At 35.1% G+C, this 23,607-nt stretch overlaps 3 long non-coding RNA genes across 4 annotated transcripts; 1 reads left to right on the top strand and 2 right to left on the bottom strand.

Moving 5' to 3' along the window:
- The first annotated feature begins 327 nt into the window (after positions 1 to 327).
- Positions 328 to 9,220, top strand: LOC310736121. 2 transcript variants are annotated; one of them, XR_014536458.1, is made up of 2 exons: positions 328 to 415; positions 8,822 to 9,220. It is a non-coding gene; the product is annotated as an uncharacterized lncRNA (long non-coding RNA). The 2 variants fall into 2 exon arrangements; XR_014536459.1 differs by having other exon boundaries at positions 352 to 415; positions 8,819 to 9,220.
- On the bottom strand, positions 4,167 to 8,819 carry LOC310736108. The gene is made up of 2 exons (XR_014536445.1): positions 5,231 to 8,819; positions 4,167 to 5,196 (listed from the first exon to the last, which is right to left on the bottom strand). It is a non-coding gene; the product is annotated as an uncharacterized lncRNA (long non-coding RNA).
- Positions 9,221 to 11,425: 2,205 nt separating the features above from the next.
- Positions 11,426 to 17,263, bottom strand: LOC310736097. Its single transcript, XR_014536435.1, has 3 exons — positions 17,059 to 17,263; positions 14,782 to 14,846; positions 11,426 to 13,515 (listed from the first exon to the last, which is right to left on the bottom strand). It is a non-coding gene; the product is annotated as an uncharacterized lncRNA (long non-coding RNA).
- Positions 17,264 to 23,607: the final 6,344 nt, after the last annotated feature.

Genomic DNA, 23,607 nt, shown 5'->3' with positions numbered 1-23,607 from the left:
AGAAAAATGTCACATGGAAAAAGATGAAGGTCAGAGGATCGCTATGAAACTCTATGAAAGATGGGAAAGATTAAGCATTCTACAAAGAATCTATTTGTGCATTCTAGTTAAAAACTAAAATCCAAGCTTAACTGAAATGCACGAAATGACGCCAGAACATTGCAAATGTATTATAGAAATGTGTTCACGTGTATGTATGATGGCGTGTATGTACGTCTTTAAGGGCAATTTAACTGAAGCAGAAATGAGGCGCTCATCTCCATGCTCTCGCGATACTGTTACATCACCCCAATTAGCTTATGCATAAATTATCTCGCCGCCATAATTAATGTTGTTTAATGCTTTGGTGTGCTCAGTTTCAGTCTCATTCTGCCCACCGAGTGCGCCCTTCAAGGAGGCGCAGATCAATCTTGGGGTAGGAAAATGACTAAAATCGGAGTAATATTTGTAATTTTCACCATTTTGTGGGTATTAAATATTATTTCAAGGCGCATATGTGGTATTTTATAACAGGCTTACACTTATTTAACACGGCATGGCGTCGTTTAAATATGGCGGCGGCCTCATCTTCCCTTTTGTTTAACCTATACGTATGTTATAAATCGTTTGGTTTTCTAGTCCTGAACTTCGGGTTTCTAAAGCGCTAAATTAATTTGCTTCGTGTTTCCGCCCAGAGATGTCGCCTTTTTCCCTCAAGTCTGGTTTGCTTGAGCGTTAGAGACAGACAGGTCTAGGAGGGGCTGCTTGTGATGGTGTTGTGCATTGGGCATATTGCAGATACAGGATGTTCAAATTTGGGCTGAATTGCCATGATAAACTACATTTAAAAATTATATATATATATATATATATATATATATATATATATATATATATATATATATATATATATATATATATATATATATATATTGTATTACTATCAAGTGATATAAAGATCAGGGTACACATTTGCCATTAACTATACAATTATATAAAAATAAGTATTTTTTTTGTTCCATTATTATAAGTGATTTCAGCTGAATTACTATGTTATATAAATATCAGGCTAAATTTTTCGGTACAAATTTACATTTGCATAAGGAATATTTGTATATAGGAATATAATTAGTTTGCTCATTGTTGCCTAATTTGTCCTGTAATGCACAGGTTCCATTTTTAGCACAATATATAAGCATGGTTTATTGAGTTTTGCCAAATAATAGGCTTTAATGATGTTCTAAGGTGGCATGAATGCCTAAAACAAACTGTAGATGGACAAGAATAAAGGCGGTTGGGAGCTTAAGATATAATAAATTACCATAATTAAGAATTTAGGCATGGTTCAAGCTTGTTGGAGAGAGACTGGGGAGTCTCAAAGTGGTGCTATTCATCGTAGGGAAAAAGAGAGTCAGGAGGTCGCAGAAGTTCACAGGACCCGTTCTATTCTTATGCTAACATATAGCACAACCTCTAATGCTTACTGATTTGGAAGATATAAATGATGGCACAATGATTCCTTGGTTCTCTGAGACTAGACGAGCAGCTCTGTAGCTAATTTGCACCCTGAATCACATTCACTGTGAGATTTAACGGCTATTTATTACCAACTGGCTATAGTGGTGCCAATTCTTTTATTTCTTAATTTTCTGACAGGTTGTAGTCACTATAGTCACAAATAAAGGTTGCTGAACAAAACCTCTGGTGTAGGCCATCATGAATGGCATATATGTATGCTTTACCTTATAATAGACTATTACATTTATTAGATAATATTTCAGCTGAACCCAAACCCAACATTTAGGAATAAAAAAAAAAAAAGTCTTTTGGTGAATCAGAGTTGAGGTTCAGCATTCCAGTGTTTTAATTCGGGACATGAACTGGCTGTTTTGTCTTTGGTACATGTAGCCATCTTTGGCGATCAGAATTTCATCACAACACAAAACATAATAGACTAATGTTTGGTTCTTCCTAGATGATTAAGTTCTGCATGCTATTTTTAATAAATGGATCCTGAATGCTTTTTTAATACAATAGAATCCATGCCTATTTATCTCTCTTATGACAAGCAGAAAATCTGACCAGAGTCTAAGAATGAATACAAATGATGATCCAGTACCACACGCAGAGACATTCTCATATATAATCAGCTGCACAAAGCAACAGCATTCACACACTCAGGCCGTATAAGGTTTATTTCAAATCTTTAGCTGTGCTATCATAAATAAATCTGGAAGTATAGTTTTAAAGAGTTGAATAGTTTAAATAATTTTAAAATGAATCAAACAAAGATATTAGGAAATGTATTGTGCAAAATTATTAAAAATTTGGTTTAAAAAATGGTTTAAATTAAATAGATCTTAACGGGTTCAAATTGATTCAATAATGGATTTCTAGCATAAGATATTAAGATTTTGTCTTAAACAGATGTAATCCTTGATTATTGCACATGTCGCTTTTTAACATGAACTGATATGACATGGTGAGGAAAATCGTGTCGTTTCCTGTTAACTCAGCCTGTCAGATTAGCCATTAGGGAATAGCTGGACAACCCACTTGACCCCTGATGATCACCTCTGACCCTGTCCGACCCTCCAGAGACTGGCGATCAAACGCAAACTCGCACAACGCCTACCTCCACTGACTGCATCTTATTCCAATTAATAGAATTCCATATTGTGTTATTTTTGCTAATAAAAGCAATGCATGTTTGCAACAAAACAATTTTAATATCTACCTGCATGTGAGCACTGTATTTAGGCCTTTTGCATGTTGCCTCTTTATTTAATCAACTTCACTCTATAAGCGCAGCTGTTTACCAAAATATTACACTGACATTGAACTTAAATTATTTATTTATTTAATTATTTGCAGTTATATTTTATTGCAAATGTATTGTTTAAAAATTATAATGTATGTATTTATTTTTCTCATTTGCAATTAAAAGACCATGAGACTTACCAAATAAACAGATTCTGCAATTCTTTGGTCAAAAAGTATCCCTTTAACATAGTTAACAAAAACCAATTAGTAATTATAAATTTATGTAACCGTTGACAACAAAAACAATTGCCTGTATGCTTTTTAAAAATGTTTATATAACATATACTCCATTTTTTTATTTAGTTATAAAGCTTAACAATTCATACTGACCTTTTCATAAATATATGGTAAAACCAGCATTTTATTTGAAGACATTATTTATAGGACAACTCGGGTCTTATAGCACTCACTGCTTTATCTTAATGTTAATATTAGCATGTAGGTCTATATGTTATCAGCTTGAAATGTAAGTATACATGTAATGATGCAGTGTTTTATTCAGTTTTATACTTTTTCTTTGGTAACTAGTGCTTCAAATAATGTCAAATGTTTGCTCCAGTAGCCTCTGTATGATTTACAAAATGAACATTAAAATATAATATCAGGATTTCTAAGACAACTTTTCTTTTTTACATGATCAGAAGATGTCCAGTGAAAAGACCTGCATTCAAATTTTATAGATATTTATAGTACACAGAATCTTTTAGCCTTTATGTAAATAGGTATTCTACTTTTTTTTCCGATGTATGAATGATCAATAATTTTTAAAACTGTAAATTTGAGTGTATGTTTTCTTAGATTTTCCTCAGTGTAATTTTTAAGAGGAATATCATTATACTTTCCTGAATAGACTGTTAAATATTTTTGTAATATGCTGAGATAGTGTGGCTGCTTATATAGACATTTTCTTTTATTATAAATAGACACTTTTTTCATTATAATTTGTATTTAAATTGTTATTAAATTTCATTTTAGCACAATGAAGCAAATTATTAAATCTAGCACTTCAAAGTTGATGCATTTGTATTTTTGGCATATGTACTTCATTAGCAATATTCTTATACATAAGATGTGGATCCAAAACACCTGCTGTGGTAGATGAAGGACTTGTTCTGTAGTACACATTTTAAGAATAAATGCCATTGTAATGTTTATAATTACTTAATAAATAGTTGGTTTAATCCTGTCTGAATCATGCAGGTGTTTTAAGCTGTAAACGTCTGTTTGAATGACTAAATTATTTGGTCTAAATTACCTTGTATGGTAGCATTATGGGTGTCCAGAGTGCAAATCTACATATGGCACACAAGTAACAAACACGATTTAAAATATTTGCTCTAGGAATTCAATTCAAACCATAAATATCAGTTTTATATTGCACATGTTTATTAAAAAAGAAAAAAGAAAAACGAACTGAAAGACAAAGATTAATAGATTGAATAGAAAGTAATACATTTTATTTATTGAGACTGAAGTTCTGAAGAAAAAATTAAAACATAGACAATAGAATTTACTCCTATGTTCATTAACTATACAGTTATTTATTAAATTCACTTAATTAAATTTACAATGTAAACAGCTCACACAGTAAGGCTCATTGGCATTTGCCAGCATTTTGCACAGTCTAGAATGATCAATACATACTTAGTCTTTGCCCTTTTTAGCTTTGAAAATACAAATTATTCAGTTTTATACATATTGTCATGTTGTTTATTCAAGAAGCAAAAGGTTTTTAATGCCAGTCTCCTAATATTGTATGTTTTGCAATTTGTTTTGATTGTCCACTATTAAATAGCCAGAAGTCATTAGATATCTGGGGACCAACGCAGCTGATGAGAGTGGCACAGGGACTTTAGAATAGTCTAGAATCGAAAAGTATCCCATCTGCTTGATGCTGCTTGATGATGAGTTCCTAGAAGAAGAAAAAAAATATAAATATAAATATGGGATGCTATGAACATTATCAACTCAGACACAACATGCAATTGCAGAAGAGATGGTTTGACAACATCACTGTCCACAGAATGTACATGCATTCAATAAAAACATTAGAGTTTTATCTACCAAAAAGTCATTATATAGAGTATTAACTCTATACTGCTGGAAGGGAGAAGCATCCATTTGATCAATTTACTGCATTTCCAGGATGTCCCTGCAAGCTTCTGAGAGAACATGCCTGCTCTGATGTTGAATCATGTGTAATGCATGTTCTCCCATTAAATAATCTTTTGACTAAAGATCCAGTTGCATTCTAAATTTGTGTCTCTATGCACAGTAAATGAGTGGAAATTGTTTTGGCATTGATTCATTTTATGGCAAGTACAAAAACCAAATTGTGGTCATAATTTGTGCCATCTAATAAATTGGTAAATACATTTTTAGGAAATATGCATGCTTGAGCGAATTAATAAACGTGTTAACCTGCAACAATGGTCACGTTTTATTGGATCTGCGACAAGGCTTTTTCAGGATTTTGTAGGGTTCTTACATATCAACTCTAACTGAAATGGTACCTTTATGTGGTTATAATGTTGCTGTATATTAATCACTAAATTTATAAGTTTGCAAAAATTATTAATAATTTTATCTCCTATATATGATCAACTGCCAATCCCTCACCTTTCCATTTCTTTACAGGACCCTTGTCATGTTTTTCCTGTTTGCTTCACAAAGTCATAAAAATCACTGCTGTTTCTCATCATGCATGAGTACTATGTAGTGGTGCCATTACCAATTTGACCAAATTATGTGTAGAGAGGCTTCTGGACAATTTAATCCCTCCAGGAGACTTGGTGAGACCTCTTTTTCTGTTAATTTTCACCCTCTCCCTCATTCAAGCACCCTCTCTCTTTCTCTGCCTCCACAATGTGGGGTTTCTTTCTTTCCTTTTTTATGCTCCCTTATATCGCTTTTTCCCTCCCCAGCCCCAAGCCCTCAGACAGCATGCAGCTTATGCAAATCATTGGCCTTTTATCCTCGATACTCGTCCTCCGACTTCAATGAGATCTCAAGAAAACACAACCACACACACACACACACACACACACACACACACACACACACACACACACACACACACACACACACACACACACACACACTAGGTCTTTCTCACCAAAATTCTTGCAAGCTACTGTACACTGTACCCACATATATTTTTATACTACAGAAATCAACACATTTACTGTAATTGCCAATAAACTCAAATTATAATGCAATATGGAAATACACACTCACATCCAAACTGAGGAATATTATGACAAAAATATTCTCACAAAATGGCCCGTATTCTTTCATTTAAAAACAATTTGCTCTTTTTGGAAAATCTCTGTCTTATATTTGATTGGCATGAAGTTCATAACCAGTTTAGTTCTTGGTGGAGTCAGAAATAAGTTGTAATCTCTACAGCTTTACTAGTCTAACCTATTAGAAAATCACCACATAACAGGCTTAATTCATTTAGACATATACAGCAACAATGTGTTTTTGTTTAATAACTGACAGTTTAAATAAAATTGGGGGGAAAAAAAGAGTAAAATACTTTTATAAAGATGGAGCAGGACTTAGTAGATGGAGATAGACTAGACCCTTAAGATGAGGGGGGGCTGTTTATCAAAGTCACTGAGAGAGGGGGTGGAGGGAGGGCCTGATGAATATAAAGTGCTCACCGCAAAGCTGACTTTCCCAGGCCCTGGAAATGCACCCACACTTACACTGTAAATGTGCCCAGCTGCTAGGGATGGCGTATGGAGTGTGTATGTGGGTGTGGGGGGCAACTAGCCTGACTTCCCTCAGACACTTTGACAGGCCGGCCTTTTCAGCAACACATTTCTGGGCCTGTCTGCCCCCTCTCCCTTGGCAACTGCCCTGCGCTGCGAGTCCCCTCCCTTTGGTTTGGGGGTAGACAGGGAGACAAAGTTGACAGAACTGGATGAAGAAGTACCCAGTCTGTCTAGCCTTGGCTAGACATCCTCCAAGTGAACTTGAACTTGAGTTCAAAGAAACCATATTGAAACTTTGCTGTATTTATTTGCATTTTATTTTTCATTTTATTTTATATTAGACCAGTTTGACAATACAGAAAAAAACTAGTGTATTTTATTTGTCATGTACGGTGACAGTCTATCAAATTCCTATATTGTTGAAATTACTGGCATTTCATGAGCATATACACTTTTTTTAAACATTCTGTCACTCATATGTTCCAATATGAAGCACTTGGTGTTCAATTTATCCCCTTCCTTTAGGCTTTAAGCTGAAGTAAGAGATTGCCTCTATTTTCTTCAGATCTATCATTGTGTAAGACCGCTTAAATGTCTATTATTATGGACATGTACAGAAAACACGTTTATCATAATGACCAGAACATTTCAGGCTTGAACTTGGAACAAATGACTATAAATAGGTCTAATAATCTTATATTTGGTCTATTTGAATCTTAAAATTTCAAGTATTAGACAAAATTCAATATATATAAAATTTATATTTACTTGCTAATATATCAGTTTTTGCATTGCAAGAATTCCAGTGGTAAACTTTTCACAGCCAATTGGCCAGTGACAAGGCAAAGAAAGGGGAACAGGCCATTTAAAAGTGCCCCTGTAGCTGATACAAAGCTGAGAACAAGCGTTCTCCGGATAATCACTTTTATACTGGGATTAAAACAGGAACGGCAGCTGAGGTAGGCACAATGGATGAAAAAGGGATTTCACGATAAAACATCCTCAGCAAAATCCCAGTGGTGGTTTGATGAGGTTTTAGCTGTATTGACTGTTGAGATTTTTACGGTGTTCACTATAGTAATTGCAAGTATCTTTATGTCTTGACAGAATTCTGTAGAGTGTATCTAGGGCATTTATTAAAAACAAGATGACATTTAAATTCATATATTACAATAATAAACATGAATGGAGAAACATAAATGGAGTGGTCTTGAGACCTTTGGTGATGCAATAACAGAGATATGTAATTGGGCCATACTGCACTGGCAATTTATTATTGTATGAGTTTCATTTCCACCATGTACTATGTTATCACAATATCAAATCAGATTTCACTGATTTAAAAGAAAAAGTGGTCATAAAATTAAAAATAAAGAAGAAAAAAAAACATGTTGATAGTGGAAATGAAAAATTACATGACATTTGGGGGGCTTGGAATCTGGGTGTGGGGGAAGTTGGGATATTATTGACGGGGGTCTTCTGGAAATACTGTTAGTATGCTAGACAAATATTCCCAGATAGTCGGCTCCCAGGCCTTTACGATTAGCATGCCAGCTGCGGCATCTGCCACATGGGGCCACAGGAAAAGTCAAAGAGTAAGGCCCGCCTGCCCCTCCCTATACATATCACCCACCACTTCTTACCACACACATGGTGGGCGCAAAGGTTCCCACCATACAGACACCAACTCCATCATGTAGTTATCTGAGATTTGTTCTTAAAGGTGTAATGATCTGGTCATGGGGAGACAACCTAAGCATACAGGTGATCTTGACACAGAGACATTTTGTCTTTAATTCACAACTCTTTTGGAATAATCTATTCCTCTTTCCTCTTTTTTTCTTGTTTTTTTTCCCATGAAATACTGAGTCCCTGGTGTAAACATTTTCTCTCTTTTTTTTGGTTTTCTGTAACGCTGGCTCAATTCTTTTGGGTAATATATTATAATGGCGCTTTAATTAATTGCTCTCCCAACTGCTCTGCCCTGGCAGAAGGGAAAAGAGAGACAGGCTGTCTGTCAGGTCTACACTGTTATTTTTCTTGGGACCAATGACCCATTGTTTTATTTCTGTGATGAGACAAATATTTTTTATCTCTGATAAGATATTATATCATGTTTTATGTTCTGCAGAATATTGAACAGAGATATAAGAAAACCCAAAGATCACTAAACATCAAATAGTTACTATTACATGATCAGAAATATGAAACATTGTATGCACCTATGCACTCCCACCCATTTTTCCACATGCCCACTAAAATAAGGGCTCTCTCTGTTGTTTTTTCCTCTTCAGCAGATTGTCTCTCGGGATTTGGGCGCTAATTTAGGCAGCTGGCTCCGTCTGGGACTGAGCATCTTTCCCAGTCTAGTGCCTCCTGTGTCTCTCACTCCCCATCCATTCTGACAATGATGGGAAAAGGGGGCACCATAGAATCACGTCAAGAGCTACACTTACAATGCTGCTATTGTAGAGGGCAGACGAGGATCAGAATAATAATGCAGTAACGTCTAACTGTTTACAAACATGTACTCTACAGCTGCAGACTTCAACTCTATGTGTCCGAATATTTCCAAGCCATCCACAGTGAAATAATTTTGAATGTATTATGCAAGCAATTTTTTTTGTCATGCAATGTATGATGTCAGCACATAATTGGACCATCTTTATAAAGCAATAAATGCTTTATAGTTTTGAGACAGCATTTTGTTGTTTTATATAGAATTCTTAGATCTGGCACACACACCCACGCACACACCTTTGTCTTATTTTCCTTATTAGGACCTTCATGCTAATTATTAATGCAGCTAAGTAATTATATGCTTACCCCTATACACCAGATATTTCTATCCTTTTAGCCACGTTTCCTCCCCAGAATATAAAAATAAGAAGGCACATAGCACATAGGATAATCAGACATTTTCAAAATCTGTCTATTAAAGACAAAGCCAATCAACGTACTGCATACAAAATACACAAGATAATAATGCATGCTGAGATGCAATGCAGGTCAAATATTATTCAGTTTTAACACACAGCTGAATATATATTATACTAATTATATTTATAAATAATTACTAATATATTCAGCGGTCAGCTTCAGCATCCAAAAAATAATAATCATTATTTAATTCATGGTTTAATTACGCAGCCTAATTTATATGTCAAATGTAGATTAACCCTTCAAGCGAATACAATTTAAATAATAATAATAATAATAATAATAATAATAATAATAATAAAAAAATGCTAAGCATGCAGTTTGTGTTGTATGACAGTACAGTCATTATCCCGTTCCTTGTTGTAAACGGATAGGTAGTATTTTGCACAACTACGTAATTAACCAGAAGGTATACATTTATCCTACACTGCTGAAATACACAGTGGCTTTTAGAGCTAAACCTCAATAACAAAGCTCAATTCAATTTGCATGATGAAAACTGGAAAGATCTGGTATAGGATTGGCACCGTGCCAAGTGGCATAATTAACACTTAACGCCAATGCTCTGCATCAGTCACGCGATGCTCACACACACACACACACACACACACACACACACACACACACACACACACACACACACAAATTGCTTCTCATCTAATACACAAAATAACATTTGTAAAATAAATGTATAAAGCAATAAGTGAGTTTTAAGAGCTACTACATACTGGAGTGTGCAGCTAGTATGTAAAAATCTATCATAAATCCTATCTTTATGTGGCTACCTGTATTGTTCTGTGAATTTATCTACACATAGCCAGTGAAGATCTTGGACATAAAGGTCTGAGAGAAGCAAAGGAGGAAGGGGAGCCTCCCCTCCCCTTCCTCCAGTAATACACTGCCTAATTAGAAAACAGCTATTAAAGGCAAAGTGCTCTGCTTTCATCCACAGACACTTCTTCTCATGCATGTAGACTACAGTGATGTGCCAAATATAATAGTATAAAAAAGATGATGCATTTCTGGATTTACTCTTTTATTGTAAATACATGACAATAAAACCAAATGTGTAACACACATCAATCCACTTTTGAATGTGGAGTTCTGGACTAAAATTTTCCATTGCATAACCTGAACAACCATCATCACATGGTTATCAATAGGCATTGTGAAGATGCATTTGATTAACCATTCTAATAGTTCCCTGTGCATTTATGTCCATTATGGATGTGACAGCATCTCCCACACTATGCATTAATGTGCATGACATTTAGACTTTAGACTCAATCTGGGCTCTCCTGCAAGTGCATCTCGTTTGTGCTATTATTTCTCTTTAAGAGCTGTAATTCTTTTGAGGGCTTCTGATTTATATATATATATATATATATATATATATATATATATATATATATATATATATATATATATATATATATATATAATTGTAAACGCTTTGGCCTAACTTGATACGGCTTTCAATAGGAAATTAAACCACTTCATTACGTTGTTTATCATAATGGAAGCTTTGAAATACCTGGGATGGTCTCTTTTTTATACAGGGACTTATCACTTGAATTCAGGAGCTAATGTCGTCTTGTATGACCTCGGCACACATTGGCATTTAGAAAGCCCACGCACGCACGCACGCACGCACACACACACACACACACACACACACAATTAAACACTTAAACATAACATGAAAGAAAACGCTTTTCAGAAATGGAGGCTGCATTAAAGAGTCACTGCGCCTTTAATTGTGAGCTCGCGCGCCTATGCAATTATGCTAATACCCGCGCGTGCCCTCTTTTCATTAACGCACTGCTTCTGCGTTGTTGCTTCCTTTGCATCCTTTTTGCCCCCCTATGGACAAGAAGCCTGCAAGAGCGTTTCTTATGTCTTCACTTTTTATTCCAACTTATCTTTCTTCCACACGAAGAGTCTAACTTCCTGTCTCAGCGTTTTTTTCTTTCTTTCTTTCTTTTTATTTTTACATAAATGATTAGGACAGAGAGCCGGCCTTTGTTAACGACAGACTGTCTTTAGCCTTCTTCCTACAGGTAAGCTGTGTCCTGCCTCAGGACGTCGGAAACACGTTGCAGACGCGCAGCTATTGTTCACACGGTCGGCAGTCATTCCACTAATTTTATACATAAAAACACATTAGTGACAAATGTGTGTTTTTTCTAGAACAGTATTGCATCATAGGGACAAACAAAAGCCTAAAACCTACTAGTCTTGCAGTGGTATCATTTTGGTGCATGATACGCGGTTTATGCACTGATATGATGCTTTTACGCAATAATAACAAACTGTTGGAAAATCACTTCAGTCACATCCGCATGCTTTTAAACATTGACAAACCCATTTATTTAGTGGTGGGTTTTTTATCCAATATTTGCTAAATATGGTCGTTTTGTATGTACTTATTGAGAGAGAACCAGCTGGAGCAGTATTTGGCGTTGTTCCTATGTACAACCTGTGGTTACATCTATAATGTTGCAATCTTATACCAAATAATATAGTACAAGGGTCTGGGTTCTGTTACACTAGTGGGAATAACAATCTGCATTTATCGAATGTATTATATTTTACTATTGAGTTATCTTCTCCTGGACAGTTGAGATCTAAACTGGAATAATTCAAGGCCTGTAAATAATGCCAACTTGTTTCTTTACTCTGAAGCTGAGAAATAAAACCTCGTTGGCTTCAATGTTTAATCAGATGACAACTATACACATTTGAATACCAACCTTTAATATTGGAATAGTCTGATAATGGACAGATAATAAACACTATTGAAAAACACTGGCCTTTAAAAAAAAAAAAAGTCATCCATGTGAATGTACGTGTTTCTTCTTTTCTTTTTTTTCTTTCATTTTTAGTAGCGCAAACCAGAAGAAGCTATCTAAACTAAATATTTTTCTTTGCTAATTGCTCGACTGAAGTACACCATACTACATTTACAATACTAGTCCATATCTACATTGTAAATTAGCTGTTGATAAATTAGTTTACTCGTGTTGTTAGGAATGCTCCTTGATGCCATGTCATTAGATTAATCTCAACATTAGATGATGGGCTGAATAGAGTAAGTACTTCAACGTCTTTATATTGCAGTTGGCGAAGAGTAAAAATGAATTTTATTAAAAGTACTCAATAAAGTGCCTGAGAGCACTTCAAACTGGGTCAGCTCTGGTTCACTGGTCAAAAGGATATGAATATATAGCAACACCTTTTAGCTAAATGTGAAGTAGTTATGATCGTTTTACAGGAGGTTCAACACAATTTGACAAGTGAGGATCTTTCTGCATATAGTAGTAAAGTGACACTTGATGTGATAATCACAGTGTTCTTATGTCATTTTTATTCTATCATAACTTTTATTGCTACTTCACTCTTACATTGTGCTGGCTTATAATACATATTTTAATAAAATATATTTGGTAATTTAGTTTAATCAGGAATTACAAAATGTGAATGATTATTTTAAACTGTGAGCATCTTGTTACTGTGTATTTGTTCTATATGTAACCTTTAAATGTTTCTATTTCTCCTGACTGAAAGCATATCATGCTCATTTTGTATAATAATTTCACTACATGCTTATAAAAGCTAGAAGCAACAATAACATGATTAAAAACAAGGAGTAATATGTTAACATATTGTCAAGCAGCAGGATTGACTGAGGTATTTGATGAGCTGATCATCATAGCCAGTAAAGACTGAACTCAAAGCTTTGCTCTGAACTAGTACTAATGGCAAACGCTTGGTCAAACAGAGGCAATGATGCAAACGTACCTCATGCCAACACAGCCATTTTAGGAAGCAGGCAGCCAGCCTTTCCGTCAAGATGGCTTCCTCAAAGGACAGCCCCTCATTCAGAGCTTCAATCTTCAGCATCTGTGGGGATCGTGGCGACTGGCAGCCTCTTTGTCTCCACTGGCACATGAACTGTAGCCTCTTGCACATCATTTTTTTTCTCTTTGCCCGCCCTCTGCTCCGGGAGGCAGGCATGGCACTGAATGCTTCCGTTGATTGAAGGAGGTGGCTGGTAGAAAGAGGATGAAAGTTGACCATTATTTTTTGCTCTTTCATTTAGATAGCCTTTTTTTTTGCTATTATGCTCCATCAAGACAGTGTGAATGGCCTGGCAGTCACTATAGGGGGACAAGAGTAAAGCACAATTAAATAAAAAGCCCCTTTTAATCACTGCCAAAGCAGATGTCATGGCAACTACCATATAATCTGTCTTTAGATAGCGGAAAAATATCAGGGAGCAAAATAACTGTAATACCTTTGTGTTCTTTGCAAAACAAGCCCACAACAAAGAACTTAGAATTGTTGACTTAACCATTTCTGCTTTTTTCCCCCCAACAGTCCTTCAAGTAGAACAATAAATGCAATATTGCAGGTTGTGTAACCTTTTGGCTTTTTGGATATTTATATCTTATAGTTGTGTGTTTAACGTAGTGCTTGCAGGATAGGTGTACTATATCAGCTTCACCATCAATCGCTATCCAACCGTAATTTCATCCCATAACCCTTATTCAATTTAGCTGGGTAACCAGTTTAGCTGGAAAAGATCATTGTTAATGAATGATGACAAAATTTCTTTGCTTGCATTAATTTTACATAACAGTAATATGTAATGTGATAGCTAGCCATACATTTTTATCATTATTGAGATGGAGACAGACACATAATTTCCTCTCTTTGCTCATTTATTGCACTGAAGCCCCCAGCCTAATGTCCTGGAGTCATTCTAACTGCGCATTCTGAAGCACGCCAAAAGACATTCAAATTCAGTCTCTGTCTCTTTGATCTTATCTAGGATTCATACAAAATATATTTTGTGGTTTTAACATGGCATCATTGAGTTCTGGGCATTAGCATCATTTCCAATTCCAGCTCAAGCTAGTCATCATTTAGGAATATTCCAAGTGGTATTTTTTGATAGATACTAAACAATAACTAAACAAAACAAATGCTAGAGGGTAAAAAGGCTGCTTATGTCACATCATTAATCCTTCATATCCTTTATCTGAAGCAGTTGATTAAAAACTCAGAGCTAAATCTCATACTACACGACTTTTTCTGAACCAGAGAGGAAAACATGGCTGCAAATACCATTTTCAAATGCTTCCTTGGAGGAACCTGGATATATTTTACCTTTCCTTGATGCTTGCCTCAGTAGAGTAAAGCAGTTCAAGGTCAGATTTTAGAAGCCATAATTTTTCATTGGCATGTTTTAAATGTGCTTCACACTTGCTAAACCACACAGCAAACCCCAATTTGAGATAGTGCTTGTTCTTACCACTTGGTGTTGTGCCAGCTCCTGGTGGTCTGGTCGATCAAGCAAACACTGTTGTCAGGAGATAGCTAGAGGTTTGAATAAGAAACATGTCTGACTTTCAACAGTATTTTTTTAAATTAAAATAATTGCACTTAAAATATAAATAAGAACAGGTTTATATATTTCCTAGATGTAACAACTTGCATAAAGTAATTCTGCTAATTTTATTTTGTTGGTTTTAATTAGTCAGGAACTGGCAATTTGACAGGTCTATCTGTGACTTTCTTTCATACTGATAAATAAAAGAAGCACTTAGAGTTTTACAAAATGAGTAATGGGTACTGGTAGTTACACATTATGAGGACATACATAATAATCCTGCTCAACTGAACATTTTGTCTTTGTTAATTTAAACAGATTTTGGAGTCCATTGTAATGAAACTCTTGGTAATGTGGTTCTAATGTTGTGGTTAAGCGAATAACTGTGACTAAACTACTAACGAAGCCACATAGATATGCCAAAGAAATAGACCACTGTCAAAGCTTTACGTTGTATCAGTGAAGCAGTTGTCCTAGACAACTGTATTGCTGTCATATATATATATATCTCACACACACACACATTATATATGTGTGTGTGTATATATGTGTGTGTGTATATATGTATGTATATGTGTGTGTATGTATGTATGTATATGTGTGTGTATGTGTATATATATATATATATATATATATATATATATATATATATATATATATATATATATATATATGTATGTGTGTGTGTATGTGTATATATATATATATATATATATATATATATATATATATATATATATATATATATATATATATAATAAATTTAAATAAATATATATAACTTTGCATGCAAATTTTGTATACAAGCATTATATTGATATGATTATGATGGACACTTCAAAAACATTTGTGAGCCTTGAGGGGGTGGTCTTTGTATGCAGCATTTTTGATCAAGGTAAACTAATAAGATGTAATATTAGTAAATCTTTGCAATATAAACCTGTTAGCTTGTATTTGGTAATGGGTTGTGACATTTGTGGCAATTATGATAACTGTAGATGTGCTTTTGTTTTCCCATAGAAAAAAGTGCTAAAGTCATATAACGTGCGCGTGCGTGTGTGCGTGCACGCTTGTTTGTGTGTAATTATTCAAATTACAGACAGCCAACCCATAAGCCGCCTCATCATCTACTCTCTTTTGTTGGGAGAAAAAAAATCCACACTGGCCCCTGAACCACTTCGGGCAGAAATCTGTGCCGTCGTGGGAAAACCCTGTGCAGGCCTTTCACAAGTCCCTCCAAATCAAACCAATTAGTAGGGACCGTGCTCAAGCCATTGAGCACCACTACACGCCTATTGAGCGCCACTGTAGGCCTCACAGCTAAGAGTGCTATAGGCTGTAATGTAACCCTGTTGACTGAAAGAAAGTGGTTCATCACATTTGTGAGACTGCTACATCGACAGAGTCCTATATACATAAGCAGTCAGGATGAAAAGCTTGTGGAAGGACAAATTGACTTGTGAATGTGGTATAGGGCTTTAGCAAAGTTAAACTGTTCCATTTTCTTGAACAAACTGGGAAGTGTATAGTAGGTGTAGATAATGTGAACCAAATTTAATGCAAACGTTTTGCTTCATATATGCAATGCAAACTGTTTAGTACGTATGCTATATTGTGCTTAATTAGAATAATAAAATACCTTGCTGTCTGGCTGCAAATAGATCTCATTTTGAGAATTGAGATAATATTTTGGGGCATATCTGGAACACATTCCCATGCAAATTGTTGATGTAAACTGGAAAAAAAAAAGCATTCGCGCGAATTGGTACTGCTAACCCCGCCCCTTCATATTAGCGTTAATAGGTGATTTCGGGAAATACTTAGCATAACCAAAAAAAAAAAAAAAAAGGCTGCACATTCATTAACTAAACATTATGGGCAGTTAGAAAGCCACTCAAATTAAATGCTTAGATGGTTGATAACAGGTGAAAGTGACGCATTGCATAAGAGTGCCTTTAGGATGTCAATACAAAAACATCTGTAGGCTGACAGATCTATTTTGTGTTCTACAATATCATTAATCAAATTGAAAAGAAACAACGTGTCCAAATTCTAGAACAAGAAAAAAAAAACACGTTTTTTGTGTTGTAGAATGTCAATCGTCAAGTATAAGTGAAAATAATGCTTTTGGGGGTCGAGAATATCACAGCTAATATTTCATATCTCTGGATAAAAAAAACCTTGCACACAGTTGCTTACCTTTCCTATGATTGCTCTTCACGCAGTGGTCAGTATTTTTCCTGCTCATGCTCTAGTGCAGGAGCAGTGCGCAGTACAGGAGACCGCTCCTACTTTCGGTTATCTAGCTTTATGAAGGAGGAGAAACACTCATACAGCTAGATAACCAAAGATAGCAACCGACCCCTTCACACGCGACACAAGTAACGGGGAGCATCTCGTAGGTGCCGACCTGATGATGGACAAAAAAAGAGGTTAATATCTTAGCAACCGAACAAAGAGAAGCACGTTCGTTTATTAATGCACACTGAATCTGTGCGCACGTTTGTATTAGGGAGGCCTGGGCATTTATTCAGTGTGATCACCAGAGTTTATGGTGCTGTCGTTTTTCTTTTCTCTTCTTTTTTTTGAGGTTGTCATTCATTTAGCTCCGTTAGGCAAGAATAGTTCCTGTTGTCTAATAATTGCTAGCGCAAGATTAATATTCCTAAAATAGATCATTTTATCTGTCTCGTTAGACATTAGTCCTCCTGATCCTTTGGCCTTTTCAGCGCTCAATATCTCTTTGCACAAAACCTAACAGACGTGTGTTCATTTTAGGTGAAATAATTTTTGAGAGCAGAAATCACACTTCAAGCAGGACAATTTTTTTTATTCATTATTGTTTATGAATCGACATTGTTTGATATTACGGCATTAAAACTTCAGCATTATTAATCTTTTCGTCACATGTCTTATGCCATAATTAAGCTGTATTGTGACCAACAATAAAAATAAAACCCTTACTTATTAACGTGGGTCATGATAAAATGGTTTTGTGATGCCCTTTCCCTATAATTAACTTTTAATTGCTGGAAAGTATTTTCATTTGGTGTATTTTACTCACAGCATCGCGCTGTAAATATAATGGTTCTATTGATTAGATGGCATTGCAATTAACTAATCATAATTTATTTATAGCCTAAAATAATTTCATCATCTTGAAAAAAAGATTAACAGGTACTTAAAAATGTCATTCTATAGGCCGAAAAAAAAAGTTTTGTCTTTATTTCTTCGTCTTAAAATAAAAAAACCGCAAATAAGAAATACTTTTTATAAACTCATGCAATTATTATTATTTAGCTGTAACTAATTTAAATGTAGACACCACCCCCTAATAATGACCCTACAATTCTCTGGAGCGCGGGCAGCGTATGACGTCATGGGGTTTGATTTCTTTGTGACTGCCTGACTTACTTGTTGTGTTGCATCTTAAATAAGATGTATATAGCAAGTGAATGAGTCATGTTACTACGTATACTACAGGACACCATATTAATATTTTAAAAGGAACAAACAAACCTATATTCGTGTTATCTTGTTAATACCGTTATAATTTTCAATCATATAATATTTAAGATAAGGCATGCACAATGAATGCTTTATTTTTAATTTTTTAGCTTTTAAGTTTAACATAGTTCAAATAACTATATTCTAATATAGTGAAGTAAAAAAAAACTCATTATAGAAACTTCATATTGGCCTGTATTCCATTATTCCACCCTTATGCACGTGGTATACTGAAATTGGGGAAGAGATTCACACATTTTTACAGGATTGCATTTGTCCATGTTGTATTTACTACTACTATTAATAATCTCTATCATATGCCGCTATAATGAGCTTTACTGCAGCGTGTATACCCTCACTTTATCCCCTAAAAGTTAACACCGGTAAGTTAACATGACTTTCATTGGCTCTGCTTAGCGGTGTAAGAGTAGAAAGGACATAAAAATTATTTGTTAGCACTTTGTCTGGTTTCCTCATTTAGTCTGAGTATAAAAGATAATCACAAACATTAATAAAGGTAATAATGGCTATAATCACATGCTTGTCAGCGACCAGTCTATGCTCTGACAATTCAATAATGGGTACGATCTTGTGATCCAGAGATCACGTCCAATTTCTGACAACGAAATATAAAGTCTTACTTTTTTTTATGATGCCGTGCGTATTCCTTTCTGTCGTGCTCAGGATGCAAAGTGTTAAGTGCCCGATTGTTGGGCACATCTAAATGGTCTTCTCTGTGTTCTCCAAGCATGATCTCTGCCGCTAAAGTCATGCTACCAGGACTGTGTTGTACTTCTGAAACATTCACTTACAAAATATTTTAACAAATTAATCGTGATGGTTAACGGCAACAGCCCTGCTGCGTTTTCCTCTGTAAGTCCGCGATGCCTGTGATGGCGTTTCTTTAAGATCCAGTGAGCAGAAACTGAGCTGTTTTATTTCCAACATGGGGGATTTCCTCCCATGGAAACCAATAAAGCCCGTTGTTTCGTGTTTTATTTAAGATGCTCGTGGCTTTGTCTGACCTTTCACAGGCCGAGCTGAGCTTGAGGCAGGAGCAGACTCTTCCGTGCGTGTGGTGCGACGCTCTCTGGCTCTGGAGTCTGTAGTTTTCGGGTCTAAAAGCCTGCACTGTCGCTTCTTTCCCGCAGTGACGTCAAGAAGCAGCAGGCCACAGGCCAATCAGAGAAAAGCGGATCAAAGCTGAGAGAGGATGCATCTTTCTTTCTCTCTCTCTCTCTCTCTCTCTCTCTCTCTCTCTCTCTCTCTCTCTCTCTCTCTCTCTCTCTCTCTCTCTCTCTCTCTCTCTCTTTCTAGCGGACATCTATTTAAATTTTTTCCGACACCGAGGTATTTTATAGACAATAAACTTAAACAATACATTTTTAAATTCCTACTTGTGTATATAACTGTAATGGTTAACACTGTATTATATATATATATATATATATATATATATATATATATATATATATATATATATATATATATATATATATATATAAATACAGCATGAGCGATAATGCGTTAATAATCTATATCAAAATAAACTGGTGAACTCTCAATGCTTCGTTGAAACATTGGCCTGCAATAATTTGGCTTTGCAGCTGTTGTATAAAACACCGCAATTTTTTAAAGATAAATAAAAACAATGACGCAGTAAAATAGCTAATTACCGAACATTATGCTATATATGCTGTAGAATGAACACATGTTGTACATCTCTGTCCAGCCAGACTTAAATCAGCAGTCAGAGGGTTAACTGAAAGTTAGCCTCGTTCGCATCAAGACCACAGGTCCCAACTATACTGTATTTAAACGCAAATTAATAAGGATTCTAATAAAAAAATAATTATTTATACCCCCACACAAAAAAAAATCACCAAATATTGCATTTAGATCTCGCGACGGTCTTAATCCTCCTCTTTACACCTTTTGTCGGGATTCGGGACATGAGGCACAGACAATCACTCACAGTCATTATCTGATTAAATAGGATAATGTCATTATTCACACATATTTATAGCCGAAAACACAGAACAAACTACTATACTGTTTTTACTTTTCTGGGTTTTATATTATTCACTTATCTTAATCGATAACTTGCTTGATACGGAATACTCGTAGATAACAGTCCACTCATACCTTAAATAAACGACTAGATAATAATCATAAATGTTTAAATAATATAGCTAAATAATCTTTGGTGTATATGAAATAATCCTAATCACGTCTACCAAACCCATGTACTCTGGTCATTTTTTCCTTTCTTTCTTTAGATAAATAATTATGTATGTATTTTTTTTTACTTTATTATCTTAACCAGAAATATCTACCATTGCCTACTAAGTGTCTTCAATGCAGACATTTAACCTACAGCATATAGAAAAAAATAATTATACTGATTTTACTTACTAGTTACAAAGTTACAACTTGTAAATAAAGCTTAGTTTAATCCACGATCTTAAACATACACACACACACACACACACACACTCCTACCTATCCACGGGTTGTATTTAATTGCTAGATAAAATACAATGGTTTTCCTCATAAAGGACAGGCAATAAGAGTGACTGGCCGGTCTGATGGAAGTCCTTGACCCTTGACTTTTCGTTTTGTGTTAATAAAGTGCTCACTTTAAAAGTCCACCCTCTCGGTTTAATGCAGGTCAGACAGGAAGACACTAGTTGTCTTTTGACCCTCGATCTGCTAATAATCAGTCGTCCTGCATCGTACAAAGCATAACCTTTAGGCGTTATTTTATGGTGGTTAAAACGGCAAGGGTGCTTCCTCTGGATTTTCCCCTCAAAAGGCAACCAAAGTACTGTACGTACAATGAAGTAAGTATAGCCAAATTACTGGGCTTAATGGGTATGTGCTACTGACCAGAATAATTTACGTGATTAATCTTAATTCCTGTTTTTCAATTACATAATCTTTAAGTCACCAGTTTAAATGTTTTTCCCCCCTTTTAGGTTATATGTAGGTCACAAACGCTAGTTAAAATGTTCAGAAAACGACAATTTTCGTTTTTTCTTTCATTGTACACTAAATGTACGCTGCACATAGATTCGGGTATCTTTGTATAGTTTAACCTTTATCGCGTCCTGGGGGAATAATTAATAGAGGTAAGCTCTATAAGAAAAGAATCGTGGCAGAAAATAAACAGATACTGTGCCCTTGTATGTCTTATTTCACGAAATCTAGTTTTTGAATTTTAGTATTTAACATAATGCATTCATATTCATCTTTACCAAATCTCAGTGTATAATTCCAAAAGATGGTATAAGTAGAGCTATGAATGTGTCATTAACGTTGCGTGATGCGTTGTTTGTACACTGACTTTGAATTATTTTATCTCAAGATAAATTTATATTTATTTGCAAGTTGTCTGCAAATCAAAACGCTTGTAAGCCTAAATTGAAGAGCCTCATAGATTATCCAAGGCCACAAATACGTTAATTATGTGCGAGCCTTTTTGCGACAACACTGACCTCTAGCGGCGACTGCACGCTGTGATCATCTGATCGCGTCAAAACGCTTGTTTGAATAAAACGACTCGAAAATACATGAAAACGTGTTAGAATATAGTCTGTTGTTTAGACTCGTGATACTATATTAATGTTGTATAATTCAATAATTCAAAATATAGTCTAAACAAAAAGCGAGGTATATAGATTGAATAACATAACTTCACTAATAAATGAAATAAACCGATATTTTCCTCATCGTTCAATCACACAAACACTGGACCACATACAGCTTTTCAAACCTTTTAAATTACCCTTTTTCCTGCCGCCTGCCATTTTGCTGAGAAATAGATCACTGAAATTGTTCTTTACGGTAAAAAAATTTGAAATTCTACACAGATATTTCCACACATTAATATACAAAAATAAGAAAAATGTTTCGATTGCTATTCTTTTGCAACAATACATATATGTCTGAATAAATATATTTTGTTTACCGTCTATTTAATCTAGTATTAACATGGGACAGGTTTCAGAGAGAGCAGAAGAGATAACCACTCTAATTTTACATGACAAGTATTTTTGTCATGTAAGCAAAATGCAGTGATGTGCCTGATATATTCTGATGCACTCCCTGCTGATGAGCATAGCCCCCGCATAGACAACCTTAGTAGCACTTAGAAACTAGAACAACGCGCTGAACTGCAATAGATACGAACAGTTTTGCACCAAAGTCTCCTCCAGTGAACAGTTAATACACGTCGATTTCCTGAAGACACACCTGCAATTCTGATAATCTAGTAGACAGTTATAGAAATCGATTCTGTATAAGCGTACTGTTCGTCACCCAGATGAGGAGGAGTTCCCTTTTGAGTTTTTCAAGTTTTCTTCCTTATATCATCTCAGGGGGTTTTCTTGCCATTGTTGCCTCTGGTTTACATATTAGGGATAAATGTATACATTTATAAATGTCAATTGTATATACTAATGTATTCTTTCCTTTCACTTTGTCTGTTGTTAAAGGCTCTTTACAAATACAACATGTAATTGAAAATAAGCGTTACGCTTCACAAATATAAATCATATATTGATAATGCTCTGAATCGAAACATTTTTTTTTCTGTGTGTAAAACACATCACAAATAGGAAGGGATGAATGTTAATGGCTTTAAACCCGCATTGCTCCCTACTGCCTTTTTGGAATTACAAATCGCCGATAAATTATTTAACTTCGAACATCGATATTACAAAATATTTAATTAAAGTTAATATATATATGTATATTCCATTATTTAACCAAATCTTTCCAAAGGTATTTTCTGAAACACGTGGTCAAATTGGACATTTGATTGGAAAACCCGTCGATTAGCTGTTTTGTAAGGAAACTAATTATGACATCTAGTGGACACACGAAGTAACTGCAATAATGTTTAGGCTTTTTTCTGATGGATACATAATTTGGTTTCACTATAGAGACATTCCGTTTTGCCTTTTCGGGTCTGTGTTACAATACTGAGTTTAATCCACCCGTATTAAATTTATTTGGAGGACATTTCCGTCGCCAGTAATGCTTAATTTGTTAGTTGATGTTTGAAAGGACAGCGAATACAACACAAAGGCTCAGGAGACATATCCATACAACCTTGCGGATATACTTTTCTTTTAAAAATATTAAGCCAATAAATGTCTCCAGTTTGAATTTCGTCTGGGTTCATTTATAATGAAGATAAAAGGCGAGTCACATACTCTCAGGCCGGGTAAAAATAAT

This window comes from Silurus aristotelis (genome assembly GCF_946808225.1).
Source record: "Silurus aristotelis genome assembly, chromosome: 13".
Lineage (NCBI taxonomy): Eukaryota > Metazoa > Chordata > Actinopteri > Siluriformes > Siluridae > Silurus > Silurus aristotelis.
Note: the sequence above shows the minus strand (reverse complement) of the source record. Positions and strands in the feature narration are given on the sequence as shown.